The sequence below is a fragment of the Oratosquilla oratoria genome, chromosome 3 (genome assembly GCF_046742065.1).
Source record: "Oratosquilla oratoria isolate Oo_2021 chromosome 3, ASM4674206v1, whole genome shotgun sequence".
Classification (NCBI taxonomy): Eukaryota; Metazoa; Arthropoda; class Malacostraca; order Stomatopoda; family Squillidae; genus Oratosquilla; species Oratosquilla oratoria.
The window spans coordinates 79,230,440-79,247,609 of NC_134779.1; positions in this window are offsets into that span (position 1 = coordinate 79,230,440).

Sequence of the window (17,170 nt, forward strand, 5' to 3'; positions counted from 1 at the left end):
GTCATAGAAAAATGTAAAGATCAACCAAAACTATTCTACAGATTTGTAAACAACAAACTGAAAAACAAACAAGATTTGGAGAAATTAAGACAAGGAGGAGTTGAATACACAGAGGAAATTGAAATGGTGGAAATTATGAACAAACATTTTAAATCGGTGTTTACAAGGGAGAACATACAACCTGAAGAGATTGAATGGAAAAAGAAAGTCCCCCCTATGAAAGAAATGGAAGTAACAAAGAATGAAATATTGAACCGCTTGAGTAATCTTGATGTCAGAAAATCGCATGGACCAGATGAAATGGCAAACTGGATTCTGAAAGAATGCAGGAATGAACTGGCAGACAAAATACATAGCATAATAAACAGTTCCTTGAAAGAAGGTAAAGTTCCAGAAGACTGGAAAAAAGCAAATATAGTACCTATATATAAAGGGGGAAATAAAGAAGACTCTAACAACTATAGGCCAGTCTCTCTAACAAGTACAATAGCAAACATTTGTGAAAGAATTGTCAAAAATAGATGGGTAAAATATTTAGAAAAAAAAAACAATGTGCTAAATCCAAGACAATTTGGATTCAGACAGGGACGATCATGCGTCACCAATTTAATATGTTTCTATTCAAGGCTAATAGATATAATACAAGAAAGAGATGGATGGGCTGATTGTGCATTTCTAGACCTAAAAAAAGCTTTTGACAAAGTACCACATAAGAAGTTGCTTAAGAAATTAGAAACTGAAGGAGGAATACAGGGCAAACTGCTAAATTGGATGGAAGACTTTTTGCAAGAAAGAAAAATGAGAGTAGTGATAAGAGACCAACACTCAAAATGGGATGAAGTAATAAGCGGTGTTCCACAAGGAACAGTTCTGGCCCCAATAATGTTTGCTATGTATATCAATGATATGGATGAAGGAATTGAAAGCCATATGAGCTTCTTTGCAGATGATGCAAAACTATTGAAAAAAGTGAACACGGAAGAAGATTGTGAATCACTACAGAGAGATCTAAATAAAGTACAGGAATGGAGTAGGAAGTGGGAGATGGAGTTCAATACAAAGAAGTGTAGTATAATGGAATTTGAAAAAAGTAAAAACAGAATAACAGGATCATATAAATTGGGAGAAGAAGGAATAAAAAAAGTAGAAAATGAAAAAGACCTGGGAGTCATTGTTATGAATAATATGTCACCTGAGAAACATATAAATAAGATTTTTGGAGAAACCTATAATTCAATAAGAACAATCAAAGTTGCATTTACATACCTGGATGAAGAAATGGTGAAGAAAATTCTAATCACTCTGAAAAGACCAAGATTGGAATATGCAGCAACGATGTGGTCACCAAGTACAAAAAAATGTATAAAAAAAACTTGAAAGAATACAAAGAGCAATTACAAAATTGGCACCTACACTCTCAAAACTATCATATGAAGAGAGACTAGCAAAACTTGAAATACAGACACTAGAGCAAAGAAAAGAGAGAGGAGATTTGATAGGTATTTACAGAATCATGAAAGGCATAGAAATTACTGATAGAGAGAATCTGATAAAATGGGATGAGAGAAATACAAGAGGACATGGAAAGAAAATCAAGAAAGACAGCTATAGAAGAGACCTGAAAAAGAACAGCTTTCCTCACAGAGTAATAGACAGTTGGAACAAGTTATATGAGAAAGTGGTGTGTGCAAAAACAATACTTGAATCTAAAAATAGTTTAGATAAAAAGAGATATGAAAACGGGACCCCACGAGCATAGCTCCCCTTTCCGTAAAATACAACTAGGTAAATACACACACACACACATATATATATGTGTATATATATATATACTTATATATATATATATATATATATATATAGATATATATATATATATATATACATTTGCATAAAAAAACCCTCGGAACTAAGAAACTTAGTTCGAACTTTTTCGTCTGTTTAAGGCATTATCAAGGCATACACAGTTCCAGAGACATAGGTGGAGATACATATATATATATATATATATATAAAGTAGTAGACAAGCTAGGAAGCATGGGAAGGACACACAAGATGCTTCATAACCAGGTTGAGAAGTGTTTACTTTTAAAGAAATTTGGTCAAATGACGTTACATCACCCCGTCCTGGTAACACTTGGAGCATTTTCTACAATTTTCTTAGTAATAAAATCGTCAAGTTTATATAAACCTAAACTTAAATTATATTCCATGCCTTAAATATAACAAATTCTATATCGGCCAAACTGGCAGACTTACAAGGATAAATCAACACAAGTATAATGTAAGGAGTGGGCAAAGTTCCAGTGGTCTTTTTGTTTATGTAAGAGACCACAATCATCCTATTAACTGGGATAATTCTAATGAAATAATTTATTGTAGATCTTTATTAGAAAGAAACATTATCTAATCCAGTCACATTAAGCATACCTTCAATGGAAATATTAATTGAAGAGTGAAACAGAAGCAACTGAAGAACCAGGAAATCGCAGAAATTAGGTAAGTGAGCTACAAGTCTTACAAAAAGACAACCTGTCACCTGACAAACATATCAGCAGGATTGTGGAAGAGACATATGGACTACTGCAGAAGATTAAAGTGGCGTTCCATTATATGGATGAAGAGATGATGGAAAAAATATCGAAACCCTGATACGTCCAAGACTAAAATATACTTCAATGGTATGGTTCCCACACAGAGTGAAAGATATAATCAAGATTGAGAGAATACACAGGGCAGCAACCAAAGTGGTCCCCAGCCTGGCAGATAAACCATATGAGGAAAAACTAAAAGTAGGTCTACCAACTTTGAAAGATCGAAGAGAAAGAGGTGATATGATTACAGTGTTCAGGTCACTAAGGGGATAGACTGCATTGATAGAAAAAAAGTAAATTAAGAAAGACCACATGTCAGAAGGATGTGAAGAAATACAGTTTTCCATATAGATGTATAAATATGTGGAATAGCTTAGAAGGTGATATAGCCCAAGCTCAAACAATACATAATTCAAATCTAGATGTGATAATTGGAAATCAAAGATATATATTTAGTTGGAATCGTACATGAATTTGAGTCTAGGTATGTTAGAAAATTAGAGAATAGGAGACAGAACTCAACGAGTGTTGCTCATTTACTGTATACTACAATTAGGTAAATATAATCAAGTGAAAATTAATGTAATTGAAAAGATGATAGGTAAATAAATGCACGCCGACACCAATGGCTCGACAACGCAGTGATAGCGTTTGCAGCCGCTGCTTCAGCGGTCCAAGTTCAAATCCTGCCCTGAGCCGAAATAAATTCAGTATCGCTGTACTGCGAGCCGTTACTCCAGCTGTTATGAGCAGGGTGTTAGGTGTATGTGTGCGTAAGTTCAAACCATTACCCATAGTTCCATCAGATATGAGCTCTGATCTCTCACCCGGGAAGGTAATAGTCTTATCATCTATGTATTTAGCGTATGCAGCACTTCGATGCACACACGCACACACATGATGTAGCGTAGTACTTTCAACGACAAGACTAGCGTCTCCCTAGAGACTTCTATTGTTTGGTGACCAAGCTCACTTATCTTTCTTGGGGACGCCCTTTGATAACAAAAGATTCTCGGCGTCTCAGGTCAAGAACTGTACCTTGAACAAAGCAGCAACTGCGCCTCGGGTCAACACCTGCACATTTTTGGCCGACACCTCAACCGAGGCGACCGAACTTCCAAATATTCCTCATATGACAACCCTTGTAAATATATATGTAAAATATATTTCTGGCACCCCTCCGAGCCTTCCTAGGGGCTTGCCGTGTATGTAGTAGTTAGATCCTGATTTGGAGAAGTAAAGCCAAGAACTCCGCCCGAGTTTCTTTCACTACCAATTCCAAATGTAGAGTACCACAACCTAAAATAACTGTCGATCACGAATCCAACACGTGATCCAAAGCCATGGTGAACCAGTGCCCACGGTCTCTCCAATCAAATTCCCATGCAGCCACCTTTCCCACTGCAAACAGCTCTCGACAGGTTCAATCAATTTGCCCTAGGCATGAATTCTGTGGGCATCCCCATCCATGGTTACTAAGTCTATTCTATTCGTTGACCACTCTATTGGTAAAACAGTTTTTGCTTATTTCCTTCTTAAATATATATTTTTCCTATTTAAATCCATATTTTAAGTCCTGCTCTGTTGTCAAAATATGACGACCTTGGCTGCATCACCTTGTTAAAAACCTTGATCCACTTGAACACCTCTATTAGAGCACCCCACACCCTGTGTCTTTACAGAGAGTGTAAATGAAAGTGCCTAAGCCTGTCCTCTTAAGGTAAAATTCTGGGCCCATATATCATTTTGGTCATTCTCCTCTATACTGATTCCATTCTATAGGATGGAGACCAAAACTGTACTGCATAGTCAAGGATAGGTCTAATTAATGCCAGATAGAGTTTGATAACTACCTCTGCACTTTTATTCATAATGGTCCTAGCAATGAAACATAATGCTCTGTTAGCTCTATTCCTGGCGCTAATACACTTTCCTGGGTTTAAACTCAGGATTTCCTAGAACTCCCAAGACTCTCTCGCACTCAGTTTCTCTAAAATTGTGTTATCTAGGTGTTATCTAATAGTGAGGTAATTGAAAGATTTGAAAGTAAATGTATCCATAATACGGAGTTTCCTGATAACAGCATGAAAAACATTAGAATACTCTGGGGATTGGTGTGGCAGTAGATGTCGAATGAAATATCCAACCTTATTAAGTCCCAAAAGATTTCTTATTGTTGCAAGCTATGTTGCAAGGGTGGCAACAGTGGAACAAGTTGGATAATTCACATGTTTATTAAACGGTGGGTTATGCGTACAGGAGGGCGCGTTATGCGCGTGAGAAGTCTAACAGGTATCTGCCGGCGTGGGCTCCGAAGGGGCGCGCCTTTCGCTACACAGGGGGAAAACACTGCGACGCCTAGTATAAATATGTTTGCAACTCTACCTAGCAGCTACGCGCTCTGGGCGTGGTTACGAGCGTGTGACATCGGCATGCTTCCGATGTCTATGTAGCAGCGTTGTCACACCTGGTATGTGTGGCCCTGCTTGACTCTCCTACGTAGCTCGCCGTATGAGAAGGGGCCTTGTTTACCGTTGTTTGCAAGCAAAGTTGCCGGGGCAGCAGTGAAACAGGTTGTACGATTCGTGAGTTTAGTAATCGGCAGGTTATGCGGGCAGAGGAGGCACGACATGTGCCCAAGGAGTCTAAAGAGTAACTTGCCTGTGGGCGAAGGTGCTAGATGCTGTAAGCACACAGAAGAAAATGGAGCCTTTGTTGGATGTATGAAAGGGCTTTTGTCCGGGGACGTCGCTGCTGGCCAGAGCACGCCATTACACCATTGCACACTATTGCATATTGTGCTAGTCTCCTATGCCAATTACACTATACCCCCTCCACACACACACCACACTCTCAGAAGTGATGGGAGGGGCCCGGGTATCCGTGAGCCGAGGCGAGCGGCGGGGTTAGGGGGTCCGCGCACGAGGGCCGCAGGTCCACCATCGAGGGACGTGGCGCGACGGTGGCGGCGTCGCCGGGGGGCGGGGCCACCGGACGAAAGTGTCGCCGATTGCGCCACCAGATTCTCCCGTTCGGGAGGCGAATTTCGTAGTCCCTGGACCTGCCGCGGCCCATGACCACGCCGACCTTGTCGCAGTCGGTCTCGTCCTCCGGCGTGGGGCGGGAGACTGGGACTCGTGAGAGGGCGTCGGGTATGCAGAGCTGCTTCCCTGCGCACCATTTCGCCGTGAAGACGAAGGGCGAGAGCCTCTCCTTGAGCCGCTGTAGGCGGGGGTTCTCGACGGCATCCAGGGTGTATGAGTTGAGGGTGGGGATGAGCGGACGATGGTCCGTCAGCAACGTGAAGTGGGGCAATCCAAACAGGTACAGTTTGCATTTGAACGAAGCTCACGTGGCAGCAAGTATCTCCAGTTCAGTCGTGGCGTATCGGGTTTCGGCGTCCGCCAGGAACCGCGAGTCACACTGGACGAGAGGCAAGTGCCCCTGACCGTGGTCCTGGAGGAGAGCGTACCCGATGCTGTGAAGGCACGACGCATCCGTCTGCAGTACCACTGGCAGGGCTGGGTCGGAGGGCGCCAGCACGGTTGGTGACGACAGAGCTCGCTTGACGTCAGCGAAAGCCTTGTTGTGATCCGGGGTCCAGGTGAATGAACGCTTGGGACTCATGAGAGGCCGTAGGGGTTGAGCCGCCGCCGTTATGGCCGGAGTGAAGTCCGCCAGTTGGTTCGCCAAGCCCATGAAGGAGCGTAGATCGGTCAAGTTGGCTGGCGTGGGGAAGTCCCGTATGGCTCTTACCTGGTCCTCGTCGGTGGATATGCCGTCGGCGGAGAGGCGGTATTCACGGAAGCTGTCGCTGGGGGCGGCGACCGTGAATTTCTCCTTGTTAAGGGTGATGCTGTGGCTGCGACATCTGGTAAGCATGTGGTGGATCCTACGGAAGTGGGAGGGGAGATCTTCGTCGAACAGGAGAATATCATCCACCACTTTAACACAGTTGGCCACGCCTTGCAGAGCCGCGTCTCCCCGGAGGCAGTAGGCAAGGCCTGTAGGCCTGTCTTCTCGATTTCGGACAAATGCTCCACTCACGCTGGGCATAGTTTTTCGCGCAGAAACACGAAGGATGTGGTACAGGTGGGCAGAAGAGTCTGGTCCTTGTTACTGTTTCCAGTCATGTAGGCAGCTAGGAGGAAAAAAAGGGAGGGGCTTTACAGCTCGCAATTTACATCTAGTTGGAATTCCGATCGAATCGATTTCGGGATATTCTATACAGACATACAAATATACATAGATATATGAAAGAACCAAATTTCGGCATTACGTAATGAACTTCAAACTGTGGTGTAATAAAGTTGTAGTGATGGTGAAACCGTGTTGTAAAGATGTTAAATCCGAGTTGTAACAGTAGTGTAACGAAACTGCAACAGAGTTGCAACTGCCATGTAACAAGCTGGAACGATGGTTAAACGAAATCACATCGGAACTACAACAAACTTGCGTAGGTAAAGGAACAGAGTTCTGATGGAGGTATAATGAAGTTGTAACGACGGTTTATAACGAACTCAAGTTAGTGGAATGAAAATGCTACAGAGTTGTAACGACTTTTGTGGTGAAATCATATTAGTGACAAAACAAAACATAAAGATAAAAGTGGATAGAACATAATTTATGTTTATATAACAAAAGACGGGGCATCTACGCAGGAAAAATATTTTTATGTTCTATAACGCCTCGACAGACACAACGAGTAGGACGATTAGAACTGACCCATAGCGTCCCCAAGTATTTACTGTTTTCTTTCTTTTTATTTCATTCGTATTCTCGTATTGTTTCCCGATGTTCATAGTTACTTGGGCCCAGGTCCGATTCCCAACGAATAATCTTAATGATGATGGGTTTTTATGGCATGGTTTGTAAACCACCACCACAAGAAAGAAAAAGAAACACGTGAACAATGGATACGTGACAACAATTCTTGAAACAGTTTGTCGTCTGCTCTCTCTCTCTCTCTCTCTCTCTCTCTCTCTCTCTCTCTCTCTCTCTCTCTATATATATATATATATATATATATATATATATATATATATATGTATGTATATATATATATATGTATATATATATATATATATATATATGTGTGTGTGTGTGTGTGTGTGTGTGTGTGTGTGTGTGTGTGTGTGTGTGTGTGTGTGTGTGTGTGTGTGTGTGTGTATGTATATATATATTTATATATATATATATATATATATATATATATATATATATATATATATATATATATATATGTGTGTGTGTGTGTGTGTGTGTGTGTGTGTGTGTGTGTGTGTGTGTGTGTGTGTGTGTGTGTGTGTGTGTGTGTGTGTATATATATGTATATATATATATATATATATATGTATATATATATATATATATATATATATATATATATATATATATATATTTATATTTATATATAAATATATATATATATTCCTTGGGGTTACATATGGAGTATAATTGATAAGACATGGTTGATCTCAATTCTAATGTATGTAGTTGGGGTTTAATTTTTCTGTGGGCATATGAAGTATAATTGATGAGACATGGTTAAGACTTAATTCTATTGTATATAGTTGGGGTTCACTTTTTCTATGGGTTGCATGTCGAGTATAATTGATAAGACATGGTTAAAACTTAATTTTAGTGTATATAGTTGGGGTTCACTTTTTCTAGGGGGTATGGGGTATAATTGATAAAATATGGTTAAGACTTAATTCTAGTGTATAAAGGGGGTTAAATTTTCCTATCCAGTGCGTTTAAGCGCGCAGACACATACTAATCTACAAATGAGGAGGAGTAGGACTAGAAGGGCGAAAGAACTGAGGGATACATCGATTGATGGGAGTGTGGGGGTGGAGAATTGCATTGTGGTTTGAAGGTCCGGACTCACTAGAACTACCAAGTCTCTCTCGCACTCAGTTTTCTCTAAAAGCGTGTTATCTAAGCTGTATATATTTTCGGGGTTGTGTAGCCCTACGTTTAACACGCTACACTTAGAGATATTGAAGTTCATTTGCCATTTCACCGACCATGTGAACAATTTGTTAAAATCATCCTGCAGAATCTCTGCGTCATCTCCTGACCTAATTAGGCGTCCTACTTTAGTGTCATCCGCAAACTTGCTAACATTACTATCTATCCCGTCGTCTAAGTTGTTTATGTACATAATGAACAACAAAGGACCCAAAACCGAGCCCTGGGGGTCCCCACTAGTAACATTGCCCCACCTAGATTTTACTCCATTTATGGTGACCCGCTGTTTTCTGTTATTAATCCAAGCTCTATTCCATTCTAACACATTTCCTCCTATGCCATGGGCTTTGATTTTATTTAGTAGTCTCTGGTGTGGCACCTTGTCGAACGCTTCGCTAAAGTCAAGGTAAATAACATCGTAATTATCATTGTTACCTGACGCCTTATATACTTTAGTGTAAAATGATAGAACATTAGTCACACATGACTTACCCTTGGAGAAACCATGCTGTGAATCACGAACTAAAATATGTCTTTCGATGTGTTCTCTGAGTCTATTTACTGATTCAAGCATTTTTCCTATAACCGATGTCAAACTGATTGGCCTATAGTTGCATACAGACGATCTATTTCCCTTCTTAAAAACAGGAACAACGTTTGCTTGCCTCCAAGCAGTAGGCACAAAATCAGTGTCTACTGATTTATTTAATATTTCAGTTAACTGGTCGCAGATTTCAAATTTACACTCCTTTAGCATTCTCGGAAAATTTTCGTCTGGACCCGGTGATTTTGTAGCTTTAAGTCTTTCAATCTGCTTGACTACTTCTTCTTTACTAATGCTGATATTAGATAGACTACTTTCTTCATCTCCTCTGAAAAACGGATCGCAGTCAGGTACTTTATCTAACCTCTCATTAGTAAACACCGATAGAAAATAATTGTTAAACTCCTCACTCATTTTTTCCTCCGATTCTATCATGACATTTTTATTGTTTTTAATTGGTCCTATTCTTTCTTTATCTTTTGTTCTATAGAGATGAAAGAAACCCTTTGGGTTGGATCTTGCTTGACTAGCAAACTTAATTTCATAATTGCGTTTCGCTGTACGTGTATTCTTTTTAACCTGCTTTGCCATTTCGTTACATCTTGATCTAAGGTGTGTTTCTCCGTTTTTTTATTTCTACGTAAAGTCCTCTTTTCATTCCGATCTCATGTTTCAATCTGTCCGTCATCCATTTGGGAGTATTACTATTTTCCGTATTGACTTCAGGGGGACAAATGTATTTTGTACATTAATAATTAAATGAGTTAGATTGCTATACATTTCATCCAAATCGCTGACCTGTCTGTTGAGCCCTCGCCCCCAAATGACCTGACCCAAGGTATGCATATTACCTTCCGTGACCCGACCCCTGGCCATGACCTGACCCCCGGTCACGCATCGATACTCGACAAAGTCCGAAACGTCCGCAACGTCCGCATGACATTTCATATTTAATTTCAAATAGGTTTTTATATTGTCAAAATTGGATCTCCTAAAGTCTGGTACTTGGACGTTATTCGTACTTTTTAATTCTTCCCAAATAATATCAAATCTTATTTCTTGATGATCGCTAGAGCCTAGACTATCTCCCACTTTTACGTTACTCATTAGGTGCTCATTATTAGTTAAAACTAAGTCCAGAGTACTTTCTCCCCTCGTAGGATCGGTAATCACTTGTTTTAGGAAATTATCCTTCACCACATCTAGGAATTTCTTCGCTTCATGATCTCCTATTAAAGTTTCCCAGTCAATGTTTCTATAATTAAAACCTTCCATGATCACAACGTTTTTGTACTGGGACGCTCTGCGAATTTCATGAATCAGGGGATCAGTCTGCTCAATGCTGAGGTTATGGAGGTCTACACAAGACGCCAATAGTAACTTTCTTATTCTTGCCTATAATCTCTACCCAAATGGATTCCGTACAGTCCTCTTCCTTAATCGAATTGTTGATAATACAGTTTATTGTATTTTTAACGAGAAGTGCTACACCTCCCCCACTCCTGCCAACTCTATCCTTGTGAAAAAACTTATATCCTTCTATTTCGATTTCCGGAAGGAAATGTTTATCAGCCATGTTGACTCAGTAATAGCTATAACATCGAAATTCTCTACACATGCTTTACCTCGCAGCAAATCAATTTTGTTAATTATGCTTCTGCTATTTGTATAGTAAACTTAGTTTATCTTCCCTCCACTTGCTTTGGTGATTCTTTTCACAGTACCTCTCTAAGTTTTTCCTATTGCCTAAACTATATTCCGATACTTCCCCCCCCCCTACTCTCACGTAATCTACTACCCCCCAAAAAAACTGTAGGATGCCTACTTCTCGCTCAAGTGATTCAGCAAGGAGCCGAAACCCTCTGGGCGACAAGTGCACCCCGTCCTTTGTATATAGATAATTCCTACCGTAAAATCTGTCCCAGTTGTCGACAAATGCTCATCCATTGGCCTTACAATGGTTTGCCAGCCTGTAATTCATTGCAATAGCCCTAGAATGCCAAATGCCTCCAACTCTACGCCTCGGAAGGATTCCACATACAACATGAACACCTCCCCTATTTCTAATCTTGTCTAGCGCATCCCGGAACCGCGCAAACAATTCCTCACTCCCTAACTTACCTATATCATTGCCCCCGGCACTTGAGCAAACTACAGGGTCCTTATCTTCCCCTACTAAACATTCTTCAATCCTATCTCCAACATCTCCTATTCCCGCGCCGGAGAAACACACCTGCGTCCTATGTTTCCTATCTTTATCGCAGAAAGCCCTGTCTAAGTACCTCAGTTGACTGTCTCCTACAACCAAAATCTTACCTGTGGGCAGGGATCCAGCGTCTGCCCTTCCCTTCTTCTCTTGAGTTTCATTTGTTTCTTCTTCCTGCAGATTCGCTAGTACTTGAAATGAGTTCTTACAAACGAGTGGGGCTGGTGAGGACATTTTTCCACTATTCCGCATCTTATTTATCGCCGTTTTCCATCCAAGCTCATAGCTAGTTTTGTCTTCCGTATTTTGGGCCTTCGAGCGGAGAACTCGATTCTCCTCTTTAAGTCACTTTACAGCATCCTCCAAGGCTTCAATTCTACTAAGTACATCATCGGCGCTGAACACGGTAACACAACCACTCGCCATATCACTAATTGAAGCAGCTACCCGGTTGACATGACTTGAGTGACGACTACTGCTCAACTGACAACTACTGCTCAACTTGAATCTCCCTAGGAATTTCTGGACCAAGCTAACCGACTTTTCTTGACCACACCCTTTTGATAACAAAAGATTCTTGGCGTCTCAGGTCAAACCTCTATCTTGAACAATAGCCCAGCTGTGTCTCTGGGATCAGCCACCTGCATCGGCCGACGACACTACCTACCGAAGCGACCCAGCTTCTCACTATTTCTCATTGGCAACCCTTGTAAATATCTTATATATATGTATATGTTTCTGGCCCTCCGAGCTTTCCTGAGGGTTTGCCGTGTATGTAGTAGTTAGAGGAAGAACAGAACAGAACAGAACAGATTAAAACCAAGAACTCGTCCCGAGTTTCTCTTCACCACCAATTCAAATGTAGAGAATACACATTCTATATTGTGGTGAGCAGCGGTGGAACTACGAATCTACAATCTACAGTCATCATGTCTCTCCATTCAATTAGGGAGAGTTGGAGGAGTAGTCTGCTCCGTGACCTTCAGTCTACTCCGTGACCTCAGTCTGCTCCGTGACCCCAGCTCGAGAACCAGTCTGCTCCGTGACCTCAGCTTGAGAACTCATCTTCTGCCGAGACACCAGCTAGCTAATACCTCTTGTTAAGTTTATTACTTCTTGTGAAGTTTATATCTTCGAATAGTGACAGGTGTTTGTGTTGTGCTTTTGTAATTGTATAGGTATAACGCAATACAGTTACAAGTATAAGAAAAATTGTAGTGTTCTAGTAATTTGGAATCAAAACAGTAGTCTGTTACTTTACTCCAAAGGTAGGAGTAACAGTATTAGTAAGCAGAGTAAGTTTCGTGTATTTAGTTTATTTTAGTGACCGCTTATGTTTCTTTTGTTGATTTATATTTTCTCTTTGCCGTTTGTATTGCCGAAGGAGGAGCGAAATGGCTTGTGAAGGTTGTGTGAGCATGGAGGACCGTCTCAGGATGTGTGAGGAGGAGATTCGTCTTTTTAAGAGTGCGCTCTGTGAGAAGAGTGAATCCTCCCCACAGCCCAAAGAGCGTTCCACTTCTTCCACTTCTGCCACTGCCGTGAGCGAGTGGTGCTCCGTGGGGTCCCATTTGTCGAGCCCGCGTTCGGTAAGCAGGTGCCCTGTGGAGCAACCACTGGCTCTAGCCAATCGTTTTGCTCTGCTGGAGGATGAGGTGGCTGAAAATCAGGAGTTCTTGGTGGTTGGGGACTCCATGGTTCGAAGCTATGACGACGTTCTGCAGCGGAAAACTAAACGACGTTGCAAGATTGTATATCGACAGGGCCGTGAGATCGCCGATTGTACCCAGACCATCAAGGAGCAAAGACAGACGAAATCGGTTACGATTGTTCATACGGGAAGTAACGATGTGGGTAGGGTGAGATCAGAGGAACTTGTTCGGAATTACAAGGCCCTTCTTCAGGAGATGAAGGAGCGTGGGAGTCGTCACGTAGTCTGTGGGATCCTTCCGAGGATGTACGCTGGCTCATGTTGGAACAGTAGAGCCATAGGGATCAGTGAGAGGATATCACGATTGTGCACGCAACTGGGATGCCACTCTCTTGATCCTTGTTATCTCTTTTCCAGGCGTCATGACCTTTATGCTTCTAATGTGATCCACCTTACTCGCAGAGGTAAAGCCTCGGGAGTTTGTAATGAACTAGTTCCTTTTTTGGGGTAGAAACTCAAAGGGAAGGGGAAATAGAGTATATTGGGGAAAATAGAGTAGTGTATAGTAATAATGTAGAGCGATATGTTACTGTAGGACAAAATATCATTTTAGGGTATAATGTCGGTAGAGGACGAAATATTACATTAGGATGTAATGTCAAAGGACAAAATATCACGATGGGATGTAATAATGGTAGAGGCCAAAATATCACAATGGGATATAATGATGGTGGAGGACAAAATATCACGATGGTATGTAATGATAGTGGAGGACAAAATATCACGATAGGATATAATGTCGGTGGAGGATAGAATATAATTTTAGGAAGGGATGCCGGACAGAATGTCAATGAACGACGGGTGGCTGGTGTGGAACGCGGTGACGTAGGGGGGCAAGGTATATAAAAGAGATCGGATAACCGTGAGGGACCAGATGTCCGTGATGGGGCAAATGTCCATGAGACATTGAATATAAATGAAGGACCAAATGTCAATATGGAGCAAGGTGGCGATAAAGAACAAAATTATAATTTGAGGCATGATTATGAAACACAAAACGTGCCAAAAAGAAATAATCACGAGTTTCTTAATACCATGTATTAGGAATAAATCCCAAGAAATACAGGTGTATGTCAAAAGCTAAAATCTCGATATGATAGGAATAACCGAGATAGGGTTAAATGGTGGAGAGTTTGAAATTGAATTTAATATTGCGGGATTTAAACACTTTCATCAGGATAGAAACAACAAGAAAGGTGGGGTGTTCTGTTGTACGTTAAAAGCAATGTCCATGTCTGTTTTAGAGAAAGTGAAACAGGATGCATATGATAGTTTGTGGGTAGAATTAAACCAAATAAATGGACAAAAAATGAATGTAGGTGTAATATATAGGCCAAAAACATTATCATTAGCAAGCGACAAACTGCTGTTTCACGAACTGTTGTCACGTATCCATTGCGCACGCGTTTCCTTTTCTTTCTTGTGGTGGTGGTTGTTAGTTCTGCCAGCACGTAGCTTTTACTCCCAACCCCCTTATCTGTCAGCTGTGTAGACCAGTTGACACACCCAGAAGGTTAACATGGTCAGATTAGCGGCTGTCTTTTGTTGCCTTTGCCCTCAGGTCAAGTAAGCCGTTAGCATTGGGGCGTAATTTGCCAAGTTGTAATTTTTGGTTATGTTTCTTTTCCTAGTTTTATACTTTTTCTCTTTGATGTAATGTAACCAGCTTTCCTACAACTTGTTTTTGTAACATCATTACCATAAGTCAGTACGCTGCGACGTACTCCATTTTTTGTATGGAGTTTTTGTATATTGTATAGAATTGTATACGTATGGTCAAATTTTCCATCGCCGGCAGGCTGGCTCGACATGTGTATCGTGCGTGTCGAGTTGCCGGTTAATCATCATATTGTCCTTTTTACTTTCTTTGTGTTAGTATTAAGGTTTTTATTATTACGTGCATAATATTCTTGTGTGCGTAATTTAAGGTTGTGTAAGTGGTTAGGCTGTTTGCTGTTTTACAGAGTGGGATAGGAAAAACTTCCTTTTGTTGTACCCTTCGACCTTTGGCTCCAGTGACCTATCAGATCAATTGGCGGGCCCTTTAAAAGAGAGGCTCAAACCTCTCTCGTTGCTTCTTCTTCCTCATCTCGTTTCGAGCCGAGAGCAGGCCGTTCCGTCTCCTTGTCGGAGATTTTTTTCATACAATGTATGTAGTGGTTTTTAATAGGAAATATATCCCATGTCTGGTGCGGTTTTTTTTTTTTTTTTTTTTTTTTTTTTTTTTTTTTTTTTATTATTGGTAGGTCACCTTATGGGATTTTGAATTAGGAGTGTCAATCGGGCTTTTTCGTATTCGTTCTCGTGAGTGACCTTGTTTTCTTCCACCTATTTTGTTTGTCCACGTTACGTTCTGTGTATGGTACGGGGTTTTTCTTAGATTTGTAGGTCACCTTTTGGGATTTTGAATTAGGAGTGTCAATCGGGCTTTCTCCTATTCGTTCCCGTGCGTGATCTTTAATTACCTTTGTTTTCTCTCACCGAGTTTGATCCACATTACACCTAATCTAAGTGTTGGTTAAGGGTTATTTCTCACGTGATTTTCTTGTCTTCTGGTTTTATCTTACATCAAATACTTAAATTGTGATAATATTTCTGTTACAAAAGTGCTTTCGTTGTTATTTTTGTTACGTAAATAAAATTTTAACACGAAACCACTCTTTCGTTCCTGGAAATCAAAATCAAAATAAATAAAATAAATTTCATATATTCCTCCTCCTCCTCCAATTTATAACATGTCTAGTTTCTACAACTGGAACTTATTGATAATGGGTGATTTCAATTTTACTGACATTGATTAGATGACCCTTGAACATGGCAATATAGGTAGTCGCTTGGTAAAATTTCTCGGTAACAATTACTTAGTTCAGCATGTAAAAGAGCCCACAAGGTATGGAAACTCGATCACCAGTCGCGAAAGTATGATATCCGATGTAAAAGTTGGTGAAACTATTGCAAGTAGCGATCACAACTTAGGTTCAGACTGCTAAAAAAAAAAATAGAATAGATACTTGTGTTTCTGAAATACTCGATTTCAATAAAGCTCAGTTCATAGGACGACGTCAGGAGTTTCAGCTTACATATTGGGAGGCAAAATTAAGCAAAAGACCTGTAGATCAGACGTGGGAAATATTTCAAAATACGCTTTATAAGGTGATTCACAGCGAAAAAAATACACGGTAGCGACGAGCGATTTCGCTCGGGAAAGTTCCAATGTCACTCTCGCAAATCCAATAGCAGGAGCGATCCCCCACAAAAAAAATCGCTCCCGCGGCAAGATTCAACGTTTTTCATGCATTATCCATCATTTGGCAATCCCTGAATCCCATCACTATTGATGAAAGGATCAAAGCAAACACAACTGTTACTGTTGGGCTGTCGATGGTTAAGAATTTAAACAGGAACCAAGATTGCTCCTTTATTGGAAGCTTGAAGCAAAACGTAAAACAAAGATATTGACGTCATAGTATAAGTACTTGAACAAAACAAAAGACGTCTACATAGGATCCAAATATATAATCCATACCAACAGATGCTATAGAGCATCTAAACATATTTCAGAGTATTAAACATATGAAAATCACATGGTATGTAAGGAACCTACAGCACAAGTATACAATTATTATATATCAACACAAAGTCTATTGCAAAGCAAGAACAATGCAACAATACAATTAATCTCAATTTACCACAACAACTTACCCGTGATCAATCATTGCATTATCAATCGATATCATAAACGCAACGCATCAATCAACTTTAATTTGTTGATGTACGTACATATGTGTACGCGGTATAGCTGCTAGAATTCAATGGCTTACTTAGACTATCTTCGTATCAGCTGCATGCGCGCGTATACTAGTACATGTTGAAAGACTCTACACAACTATCGTGCTACATAATGTCGCTAGTTGCGAAATGCATGGTACCTGTATGCAGGGAAGTTCATTGGTTGCATGCAGCTAGCTGCCCAATCAACGCGCTGACTACATGTACAATGCACCATACCCAATACCACATCACCGCATGCATATGTACACTGTACATATGCAAACTCGCTCCGACATGAGTAATGAGTTATCCTTCCAATAGTTTGAAGGAAATCGAACCTGCAAAATCATGGCTCTGGAAATATAAAAAAA